This window comes from Lutra lutra, chromosome 7, assembly GCF_902655055.1.
Source record: "Lutra lutra chromosome 7, mLutLut1.2, whole genome shotgun sequence".
Lineage (NCBI taxonomy): Eukaryota > Metazoa > Chordata > Mammalia > Carnivora > Mustelidae > Lutra > Lutra lutra.
Window position 1 is genome coordinate 47451362 of NC_062284.1, and position 12171 is coordinate 47463532.

General features: G+C 46.1%; 1 long non-coding RNA gene across 1 annotated transcript; it reads left to right on the forward strand.

Annotated features, from left to right (window-relative positions):
* Nucleotides 1-816: 816 nt before the first annotated feature.
* LOC125105172 (uncharacterized) lies at nt 817-11287 on the forward strand. Its single transcript, XR_007128823.1, has 3 exons — nt 817-898; nt 3566-3688; nt 11221-11287. It is a non-coding gene; the product is annotated as an uncharacterized LOC125105172 (long non-coding RNA).
* Nucleotides 11288-12171: the final 884 nt, after the last annotated feature.

The window sequence follows — 12171 nt, forward strand, 5'->3', positions numbered from 1 at the left end:
AAAAAAATATAGTAGTCAAGACAAATAGTACATTTTAAAAAAGATTCTATTTATTTATTTGACAGAGAGAGAGAGGTTACAAGTAGGTAGAACAGCAGGCAGAGAGAGAGAGGGGGAAGCAGGCTCCCTGCTAAGCAGAGAGCCTGCTTCGGGGCTCAATCCCAGGACCCTGAGATCATGACCTGAGCTGAAGGCAGAGGCTTAATCCACTGAGCCACCCAGGTGCCCCGACAAATAGTATTTTAAAAATCAGAATTAATGTAAAAATCCATGTGAACAAATATCACCATTTTGAATAGACAGGATCAGGATTATTGATTTTTCCTTTTATCTCAGTCATCCAGTATGATTTGGTACAGTACTGCAAGCAAGATGTTTTGTTTTCGTTTTTGCTGTTTGCCCTCAGTCAGATTTTTTAATGTTTGAGCCTTTGGAGAATTACCTTGTAAATCATTTTAAGTGTTTACAGTGGAATTTTGTGAGTCCTCTAAATTGTGTTCAGAAGAAACTAAAAAAAAAGTCTTTAATCACAATGTTCCACAAGTGTGCCAAAAAACTCTGTAACTTTTAAAACTTGTATCAAATTTTAGGTATTATAAACAAAGCCTTGAGCAAATTTCAGTGATTTCACACTAGAAAACATTTACATTTATCCCTCAAAAGCAAGGGAGTTGTTGAATAAATTAGCTGATGGGAACTTAAATGGTGGCCAAGATTTAATTTAGAAATTCAGTAGTTTTTCTTTGACTTGTGGGAAGAATGTTTTGATGGAGTGCCTATTTTTAATTGGGCAAATTTATATTTTGTGCTTGAACTGCAGGGAAGACGGAAGGGCTGACATTTTGCGGCATCTGCGATTGGCAAAATATTAAAAAGAATTACAAGGTCAAGTTATGTGGTGAGTTTTATCTTCTCATCATATTTGTTAAAGAAAGATATTTTAAATGGAGGTTAAAAGGATACTACTTGTGAAAATATTTGGGCTGAAATAGTTAGCCATTCCTATCTAAAGAAATTAGAAGTGAAAATATCCTTCAGTTGACAAAATTTGCTCAGAGCTTCCTAGGTATCTGCAGAGAAACTATATTCTTTTTTTTTTTTTTTAAAGATTTTATTTATTTATCTGGTAGAGAGAGATCACAAGCAGGCAGAGAGGCAGGGAGAGAGAGAGGAGGAAGCAGGCTCTCCACCAAGCAGAGATCCCGATGCGGGGCTCGATCCCAGGATTCTGGGATCATGACCTGAGCCGAAGGCAGAGGCTTTAACCCACTGAGCCACCCAGGCGCCCCGAGAAACTATATTCTTATTGAAACTATATTCTTATTAAAAATATTGTGATTTCAACAATAGCCAAACTATAGAAAGAGCCCAAATGTCCATTGACTGATGAATGGATAAAAAAGACGTGGTATGTGTGTACGTAGTGGAATATTATGCAGCCATAAAAAAGAATGAACTCTTGCCATTTGCAACAATATGGATGGAGCTAGAGTGTATTATGCTAAGTGAAAAATAAGAAAGAGAAAGAAAGAAAATACCATATAATATCACTCATATGTGGAATTTAAGAAAGGAAACAGATGAACATATAGAAAGGGGGAAAAGAAAAAAAGGAGAAAGGTATACAAGCCACTGAGGGTTGCTGGAGGGGAGGTGGGTGGGGGTCGAGCTAGATGGCTGATGGGCATTAAGGAGGGCATTTGTGATGAGCAGTGGGTGTTGTACGTAAGTGATGAATCACTGACTTCTACCTCAGAAACCAATATTACACTCTATGTTAACTAAAATTTAAAATTAAAAAAAATTGTGATCTACAGAGAAGAGTCTATAAAGCATATCAGCAATTCCCATCTTATTAATCCAAAAAAATAATCTTAAAGATGATTATAGCAATTCTTTGAGAGGGGGAAAAAGGAGACCATATATATATATATATATATATATATATATATATATATATATATATTTTTTTTTTATGAATAGATTTTTAAAAAGTTAACATATAATGTATTATTTGCCCCAGGGGTACAGGTCTGCGAATCATCAGGCTTACACACTTCACAGCACTCAACATAGCACATACCTTCCCCAATGTCCATAACCCAACCACCCTATCCCTACCCCCTACTGCCCAGCAACCCTCAGTTTGTTTTATGAGATTAAGAGTTTCTTATGGTTTGTCTCACTCCCAATTCCATCTTGTTTCATTTTTTTCCTTTCCTAACCCGCAACTCCCCATTTTTCCTCTCAAATTCCTCATATCAGGGAGAGCATATGATAATTGTCTTTCTCTGATTGACTTACTTGGCTCAGCATAATATCCTCTAGTTCCATCCAGGTCGTTGCAAATGGCAAGATTTCATTTCTTTTGATGGCTGTATAGTATTCCATTGTATATCTATACCATATCTTCTTTATCCATTCATCTGTTGATGGACATGTAGGTTCTTTCCATAGTTTGGCTATTGTGGATATTGCTGCTATAAACATTCAGGTGCACGTGCCCCTTCGGATCACTACATTTGTATCTTTAGGGTAAATACCCAGTAGTGCAGTCACTGGGTCATAGGGTAGCTTTATTTTCAACTTTTTGGGGAACCTCCATGCTGTTTTCCAGAGTGGTTGCACCAGCTTGCATTCCCACCAACAGTGTAGGAGGGTTCCCCTTTCTCCGCATCCTCACCAGCAGCTGTCGTTTCCTGACTTGTTAATTTTAGCCATTCTGACTGGTGTGAGGTCGTATCTCATTGTGTTTTTGATTTGTATTTCCCTGATGCCGAGTGATGTGGAGCAGTTTTTCGTGTGTCTGTTGGCCATCTGGATGTCTTCTTTGCAGAAATGTCTGTTCATGTCCTCTGCCCATTTCTTGATTGGATTATTTGTTCTTTGGGTGTTGAGTTTGATGAGTTCTTTATAGATTTTGGATATTAGCCCTTTATCTGATACGTCATTTGCAATTATCTTCTCCCATTTTGTCAGTTGTCTTTTGGTTTTATTGACTGTTTCCTTTGCTGTGCAAAAGCTTTTGATCTTGATGAAGTCCCAATATTTCATTTTTGCCCTTGCTTCCCTTGCCTTTGGCAATGTTTCTAGGAAGAATTTGCTGCGGCTGAGGTCGAAGAGGTTGCTGCCTGTGTAGGAGACCATATTTAAAAAAAAAAAAAAACACATATTCTTTAGAAAAGTACCAGTAACATGATATTAGAAACAGATGTGCCTAAGAAATTGATTAAAGTATGTACCAAAATTCTTTTTGTTACTTTAATGCTCAGATAATAAATACCATTAAGTTGCTAACAATTTAATGTATATATTAAATAACAATTTAATTTTTCTTAAAAATAAATTTTCAACATGAGAATAGCTTTATATTGGCTGAAAAATTGCAAAGATGGTACAGAGAGCTTCCATGTACCTCCTTGCCCAGCGCCCCCCCATACTGACATCATACACTTGTGTGGTACATCTGTTATCATTAATGAACCAATATTGGTGCATTCGTATTAACTGAAGTCCCTGCTTCATTCACATTTCCTTCATTTTGGCCTTCTTTTTTCTTTTCCAGGATCTCCTCCAGGCTGTCGCACTAAATTTAGTTGTGAAGTCTCCTTAGGCTCTTCTTGGCAGTGACAGCTTTTCAGCCTTCTTGTTTTCGACGACCTTGACAGTTTGGGGGATTACTGGTCAGGTACGCCTCTACTGGACTTTGCTGTTTTTCTCAAGCTTAGACCAGGGTTATGAGTTTTGGGGAGGAAGACCAGAGGTCAAGTGCCTTTCTCATCATACTTATCAGCATACGCTGTTCATGTTGGCCTTGATCCCATCAGCTGTCTCCACGGTATGCTACTCTTCTCGCCGTTTCTCCACCATGCCCTCTGGGGGGAAGCCACTAGGTATAACCCCCACTTAAGGCTAGGGGCCTTGTGCCCTTCTTCCCTGAGCACAGAGCATCTGCTTAAGTTATTTGGAATTCTTTCACACCAGCGGTTTGTCTTGTCTCCCGCATTTATTTATTCATCCAAGCATTGATTTATAGCATTATGGTCCCGTGGATATGTATTTTATACTTTGGGTTATAATCTGATACTTTTTTATTTTGTTGCTTAAACTGTCCCAGCTCTGCCCTTTTGGAGCTCTTTCAGTTGGCTCCTGTGTCTTTTTGACATAACCCTCATTGTGAGGTTTTTGTGGGAGCGATCGGACAGGAGCATTTTAGACACTTCGGCAATTATAGTTTATGTGTTGATTTCTTTGTTTTTGAGGAAGGGAAATTAGGTGTAAAAACCTCTAGCCTGAGATTTAGTTCCTATCCTTGAAGGATGGCTGGAGACCAGTCCTTCAGGTTGGCTCCCTCTCCAAGGCCCTGGGCCCATGGCCTGGGATGCCTGTCAGCAAGAGTTCTGGGACTAAACGGACGGAAGCATAGTTCCAGACCTGGGCTATTTTCCTCCCCTCCCCAGGGCATGGGGAGCTTTGGAGGAGAACTTCGAGGAAGGCCAAGCCTAAGCCAAGGAATGGGTCCCCAGGCATGCCCTTCCCAGAAACAAGGCAGTATGGGTGACCTCTGGGGCCTGCCCCCAGATCCCAGCGCCCATGATCACTTGCTTCAGAATCTTGGGCAAGCCTCTTAACCTTTGTGAGCTTTGGATTCCTGACCCGTAAAATGCCTCCCTCGTGGGGTCCGTGCGAGGGTTAAGGGGCATAATGTGTGTGAAGGGTGTAGCACCCTGACGAGGAAGGTAGGCAGCCCATCAATGATAGCTTGCTGCTACTGTGTTTTGCAATGACTAACAAACTATTTCCAAGGGGCACCTTGGTTTTGAAAATAAATGGTGCAGTTATGAAGGCAGGTGGGTTTGCAGTTTGCAAAACCCTCAATCTCAGCCAGACTAGGCTGGGGACAGCGATGGTGCCCAGAAATGTGACCAGATAACTTGCTGTAAATACACACCATGACCCTGTCCTAGGTCTATGGGAGGAGGAGCTCCTTAAAGAACAGTTGAATGGGGGTGATTGCTGAGGGGGGTCCGGGGCCACTTCCCCACCTAGGCCATCCCTGGGAAGACATGGATGGGAGAGCATGCCAGCACCACCCTTCTCCATCGTGGGATTCCCCAGCTCTCGCCTCTCCCCTGGTCCCCGCTGGGAGGGAAGTGGCCACCTCACTGGCTACAGCTGGGCCTCAGAGAGAGGCTTCTTGGGGACGAGGGTGGATGGCAGCTGCTTCTTGGCTGTGCTGGAATGCTGTGAGCCTGGAGGAGCCGTAGCTATTGGTACCCAGCCCTGCAGGGTCTGTATACGCCCCTCCCCATGCACACCCATGCTTCTGGGCACATACATGCTTCTGGGCACATGCTCTCACTCTCCCTGCCTGCGCTTCCATGCACTCACATTAACCACACTAACCAGGAGGTAGGAGGAAGAAAGACCCCAACAGACATGCACATCCTAATTGCAGAGTCTGTGACTATGTTACCTTTCATGGCCAAAGGAGACTTTGCAAATGTGATAAAAGATTTTGAGACGGGGAGAGTCGCCGGCATTTTGCAGGTGGGCCCAGTAGAATCACAGGCCTCTTTATAAAGGAAAGAAGGAGGCAGGAGAGAGATTTGGTATTGACTCTGAAGATAGGAGACGAGGCCCCAAGCCCAGGAGTGCAGGCAGCCTCTGGGAGCTGGAAGAGACTGGGAAACAGATTCTCTTCTGGCCTCCAGAAGGACACAGCCCTACTGCCCTGTTTTGGACTTCTCACCTCCAGAACTGTAAAATAATAAATATGTTGCTGGTTGAAGCCCCTATGGTTTAAACACCATTAAAAGTCTTCATGCACGTTGTGTATTTGGCATCAAGATCAAGAAACAGAATGTTGCCAGCACCCCAAAACAATAATAATTCATATTTACCTTCTTGGTTTCTGCTTCATTCAGAAACCACTGCAGGCCACCTTCGGGATTTTTCTTGAACTTATTTACTCAACATTTTTCTTGATTCACATCTTTTTCTTTTTTCTTTTTTTTTTTTTAAGATTTTATTTATTTATTTGACAGAGAGAGATCACAACTAGGCAGAGAGGCAGGCGGGGGAGGGGTGGTGGGCAGGAAACCGGCTCCTAGCTGAGCAGAGCGCCTGATGCGGGGCTCAATCCCAGGACCCTGAGATCACGACCTGAGCCAAAGGCAGAGGCTTAACCCACTGAGCCACCCAGGCGCCAAGGCGCCCCCTCTTGATTCACATCTTTACTTAACTGAATCTACTTGAAAAGAAACTTTCTATCACTTTGTTGAAAATTAAAAACTACTAACAAGAGCCATTATTTATGGGAGCCTGGATTGGCTTAGTCAGTTAAGCCTCTATCTTTGGCTCAGGTCATGATCCCAGGGTCCTGGGATCTAGTCTCACTTCGGGCTCTCTGCTCAGTGGGGAGCCTGCTTCTCCCTCTCCCTGTGCCCCTCATGCCTGCTTGTACGCTCTCTCTCCCCACCTCTCTCAAATGAATACATAAAATATTTAAAAAGCCATTATTGATGGCAAGTATTCTATTTGAAGGCAAGTATAAAGATAATTGTTACTTAAATTCTAGGCAGACCCTCCTCCTTGCTACCTGCTCTGCACCTGACAGTTGTTTTCTTTATTAAAAGGGGGAATTAGCAGAGGATTTGAGAGGTGTTAAGGACTGACTCGCACCAGACCCAGGCTTTCACTTGTATCTAATCATGAGACTTGGGACATAAATGAAAAAGAACATTAGATAATGTTACTTAGTACGAAATCGGCCTCCCCTTGGCCCCCACCCCGCACTTAATGTCCCAGGCCACCAGCATGTCCCAGCCCCACACCTCATGAAGGAACCAGGTGGAGGGGGGCACTGAAGTGTGACTCCTCTCAGAATGGCCTGCCCCTCACTAGCTGTGGAAGCTCAGATGGGTGACTTAGCCTCTCTGAGCCAATAGTTTCACTATTCACTGGCAAAGGACAAAGATAGTCATTATTTGTGGTAGCTGTGTTCTTGAAAGCAGCTGGGAACACTGAACCAGCAAAAACTGAACCCTTATTCTAGGGAAAATACAGCGTTAGTTTTCTGCAAGCCTCTGGTTGCATTTACATCAGTTGATCAATGCGTAGCCTTGTTTTATGTGGGTTACTGTTTAGACACCTTATTTAATATAAATGATGGATTCATTAACAAAAGGATGCTCATCTGATATGCCGATTTTCTCTGGAAGGCACACGGTAGCCTTTTTGCACCTAGAACACTTGACAGAACTTCAACACTAAATTTGGGGCCAACTTAAATAGTGAAATCCCCAACAAAAAAACACAAAAATGTGAAAAGTGTGGCTCTAAATAGACCGCAGAAAGGCCACTTGTTTGCAGTGTGAGATGATAAGGCAGAGTGTCACCTTGTTGAACTTCATCTGGGAACGTGAGAATAGGGGCACTCAAATTTTTTGCCACATTGTGCATGTCTATAAACGATCCTGAAAGACAAAGAGTATTGATTGGGGGGTTCAAGACATTTCATTGAGCAGGTGAATAAGTAAATATGGAATCAGTGAAAATTGGGACTGAGCTCTTTGGGTTGACCCAAGGGTTAACAAAGTAAGAGAAAGAGGCCCTACTATGAGGCTTGCCACACAGTAGGTCCTCAGTCCATGGTCGTTGTCACGCTCTTTTTCCACTATTCCCTGGCTCTGTGACTTCAGCACATCAGACTCTGGGACAGTGAGGTGCTTTCAGAACAGGTGCTGTGAGGCTGAGTGACAGGAGGGAGGCGGAAGGATACAGCACTGAGCTGGCGCTCAGAACTATTGCCGAATCTGAGTTGAATTTCCTGCAGCACCTGTAGTTCGGTTCTGAGGGGCCATGGCTATCCCCCTCCTGAGACGAGGACAGCTGAGCATATGCGGGAAGGCGGGGACAGGCTGGACCACCAGCGTGAGGGCATCTCTCCCCTCACCTAGTGCCGGCCCTGGCACCTACCTCGAAGGATTTTCTGTAAAGGCACGTTGGGCCTGGGTGCTGGAGGAAAGCAAAGCACAGGCTTGGGATTTTATGTTTAGGGTAGAAGGGAGCCATGGAGGTCTGTGGAGCAGGGCTGTGATCAGGATGGAGAGGGCGTTTAGAAGACAGCTCTGGCACTAATTAGTATGGAGGAGGCGCCTAGGAACAAGGCTGGGGGAAGCCTGCCTGATGGGTGGTGAAGGCCAAGGGAAGGGAGCTGCCACCGAGTCCGGGGTCTTTCGGAGCCCCTTACTGCTTCCTGTGCTGTGGCTGCGGTTCACTCCAGGAACACCCTGACACGGGTATAGTGAGAGCTGTGGGCCCTGCCCCTCTCCCTAGGGCTTCATCTGCCGAAGCCGCCAAGCGTGCAGGACTCCCCAGTGCTCGGCAACCTTTCCTCCGCTCGCTGAATTTTTCATTTAGAAAAATGGTCATCGAAGAGCAGCGGCTGGGTAAAGTTTCACCAGCAGTGCATGGGAGGTGAAGGAGCCAGACCCAAAAGTGTGCTCAAGTGTGACGTGGCCTCCCTCTTCGTGGTCTCCGGCACACACGTAGGAGCGTGTAACAGCCCCGAGGACCCAGGCAAGTGCACACCTACATCAACACTGTCCTAGTAGTGCACAACACACACAAGGATGACGTGTGCCACAGCCACGGGCTGACACAGGAAGCGTTATAACGTGAGGCTTGGGAGTCGGGCAGTGGCTTGAATCTACACTCCAAAACTTCCCAGACAAGTAACTTAACCTTCCCGTGCCTCAGTGTTCTCATCTGTAAAATGGGGGATACTTAATAGAACCTCCCTCAGATGTCACGCATAGTGCTTAGCAAGGGGCCTGGCACGCCATCTGCGCTCCATCACTGTTCGCTTTGTGGACATTTTTTTTTTTTAAAGATTTTATTTTATTCATTTATTTGACACAGAGAGAGAGATCACAAGCAGGCAGAGAGGCAGGCAGAGAGAAATGAGGAAGCAGGCTCCCCGCTGAACAGAGAGCCCGATGCGGGGCTCGATCCCAGGAGCCTGGGATCATGATCCGAGCCGAAGGCAGAGGCTTTAACCCACCGAGCCAGCCAGGTGCCCCGCTTCGTGAACATTCTTAAGGAGAAGCTCACTAAAATGGAGGCAGGAGGTCGGGCAGGCGGAACTCGCAAGTCCTACCACTCATAGCCGATTGAAAATCCAACAGAAAGCCAGGGAGCATGCAGGTGGATGCTATTTTACTACCCCAGCGGGAGGGAGAAAGGCTTTCTTTGCCTCCCCAGAGCCCTGCCAAAGAGAGACTGTCTCCACTCAGCCAATGAGAAGCCGCTATACTTCAACTCCCAGTCTACTCCAATGGGCTTTTTGTTTACAACCTTTCCCACCCCGCCCCTGCCTCTATAAAAGGGTGTTCCTCCGCGTTGGTCTGTAGCTGTATCTGTACTATTGCCACGGTTAACTATTTCTGATTGCAGTTCTCTGCTATGCCCGAATAAACCCATTGTCTTCTGGTAAACTGGCAGTTTGATTTTTAAGGTTAGCAGCCATTATCATTTCTTTTAAGGTTAGCAGCCATTATCATTTCTTGGGTTTGGTGGTATGGACACACACCCCATAGACCAGCTCCTAAACTTCTGACTTCCCCTATTTCACCACCTCTATGTGGGGTAGGGCTTAAGGTGAGGGCCTTAGGTTTATTCAAGCAGCTTTTGACCACTTACTTTAAAATTGTGCACAGTGAACCGATTCTCACTTGGGGAATGGTATATCTAACACTTTAGGGGCTGACCCAAAAACTTTAATTAGAAAATCCTAATGGAGGGCGCCTGGGTGGCTCAGTGGGTTAAGCCGCTGCCTTCGACTCAGGTCATGATCTCAGCGTCCTGGGATCGAGTCCCGCATCGGGTTCTCTGCTCGGCAGAGATCCTGCTTCCCTCTCTCTCTCTCTGCCTGCCTCTCCATCTACTTGTGATCTCTCTCTGTCAAATAAATAAATAAAATCTTTCAAAAAAAAAAAAAAATCCTAATGGAGGGGCGCCTGGGTGGCTCAGTGGGTTAGGCCGCTGCCTTCGGCTCAGGTCATGTTCCCAGGTCCTGGGTTCGAGCCCCACGTCGGGCTTTCTGCTCAGCAGGGAGCCTGCTTCCTCCTCCCTCTCTGCCTGCCTCTCTGCCTACTTGTGATTTCTCTCTGTCAAATAAATAAATAAAATCTTTAAAAAAAAAAATCCTAATGGGGCACCTGGGTGGCTGGGTCATTAAACGTTTGCATTTGGCTCGGGTCATGATCCCAGGGTTCTGGCATTGAGTCCCACGTTGGGCTCCTTGCTCAGCGGGAAGCCTGCTTCTCCCTCTCCCACTCCCCCTACTTGTGTTCCCTCTCTTGCTATTTCTCTCTGTCAAATAAATAAAATCTTTAAAAAAAAAAAAAAGAATCCTAATGGACAGGCACCAGGGTGGCTTAGTTGATTAAGCCTGGGACTCTTGATTTTGGCTTGTCATGATCTCAGGATCCTAAGATCGAGCCCCAGGTGGGCTCAGCAGGGAGTCTGCTTGAGATTCTCTTTGCCTCTCCCTCTGCTAACACACTCTCTCTCAAATAAATAAATCTTAAGGAAAAAAACCACAACAACACAGAAGAAGAAAATCCTAATGGAAAGGAGGAAGAAAAAGGGGTAAGAGAGGAAGGGGAAGTGTGGAGGGTGACCCATTTCAGATTTTGGCCCTTCCTGAGGCCAGCTGCATCTCCTTGGGCCCCTCCTAAAGCACATTCATAGCCTTCCAGCAGATTCCCCTTTTGATTAAATAGCTTTGGTTGGATTCTCTTACCTATGCTGCCAAAACTAGTTCAGAGCCCAGTAAATGAGACGTGGCCCTCTCTTCCTAGAGCTCAGCCAAGTGCAGGGATAGGCAGGCGAACAGTCCATAACCGTCCCCTTTGAGAAGTGGAGGGAAAAGTGTTTCTCCAAGGAAATGGTCTCTGAGGTGAAGAAGGGAGGAGGAGACAGTAGCCCCAGCAGGGGGTCATCAGACACCTCCAGGAGAGTCTGGCATATTCTATGCACCGACATCCATATGTGTACCTTTATACCTGTCATAAACGTAACCATCTCTGCTGCTGAAGAGCTTCATAGTCCCCATGCATTTCCCCGCACATGGTCGAAGTGGGGACAGTGTTATTACTGCCTTTCCAAGGCCAGAGATAAGTCTCAGATGGGCCTACCTTTTCCTTCCAGCAGACTCCAGGAAGTACTCAGAACCTAGAACCCGAGGCTGAGGCATCAGTGAAACATCCGTCAAGAGGACGGGGGGGGGGGGGGGGTGGGAGGCAGAAGCACCTGTGTCCTCCACGGAGGCATTGAGAACCAAGGAAACCAGGTTCTGGGGCAGTGGGAAACCTTCTGGAGTTGGGGGTGCTGATGGGAGACTTGGGGATGGGCAGAAGGGGAGCTGACAGCCAGTGCCAAGCATAGGGCAGAGCTGGGCCTGCAGGACACATGAAGGAGAGGCTTTAGGCTTTTGGCCTTGCTGGGTGCTGAGGGCATCTGGTTGAATACAGTGCTCTTGGGGGTGCTCGGAAGGCACTGGATGCCAGGGGGAGCTTTGATGGCCTGCTGCATTTACCTAGCGACACACCCCAGTCCCCTGTGCCTGGCCCTAACTTAAAAATATTTACATCGACATTCTGGGGAGAGAGAGAGATGGAGACAAAGAGGGAGAAGGCACGTGCCGGGCACCATACCAGATACACAGCACCGTCTCATTTCATGCTTTCAACCCGTCTGTGAGGCAAATTTCTTATTCTCCTTTTTCAGATGAGGAAAGAAAGACTCAAAGAGATGATGCCTCAGGCCCCAAGTCACACAGGTAGCAAGAAGCCACAGAGCCAACCTTGTTACGAAAGAACCACTCCTGCCCAGTGTTCGTCTAGCTAGCAGACCTATGGTCTGAAACTCAGCCCGTGCTGCGGGAGGGAGCAGTGTGCCTGCAGGCAGACAGGAGAGAGGTCAGGGAGCTTGTCAAATCCATCTTCTGGCAAGAGCCCCGTTCCCCACCTCCCTTCCTGGCACTCCTGGCACTTACTCACTCTTGGTTTACACGTACTCCTAACAAAGGGCCCCTGTGGAAAGAGCGCTGGTCCAGCAGTAATCATTAGCATCTCTCTGTGTCTCTTCCCTTATCTGGAAAAT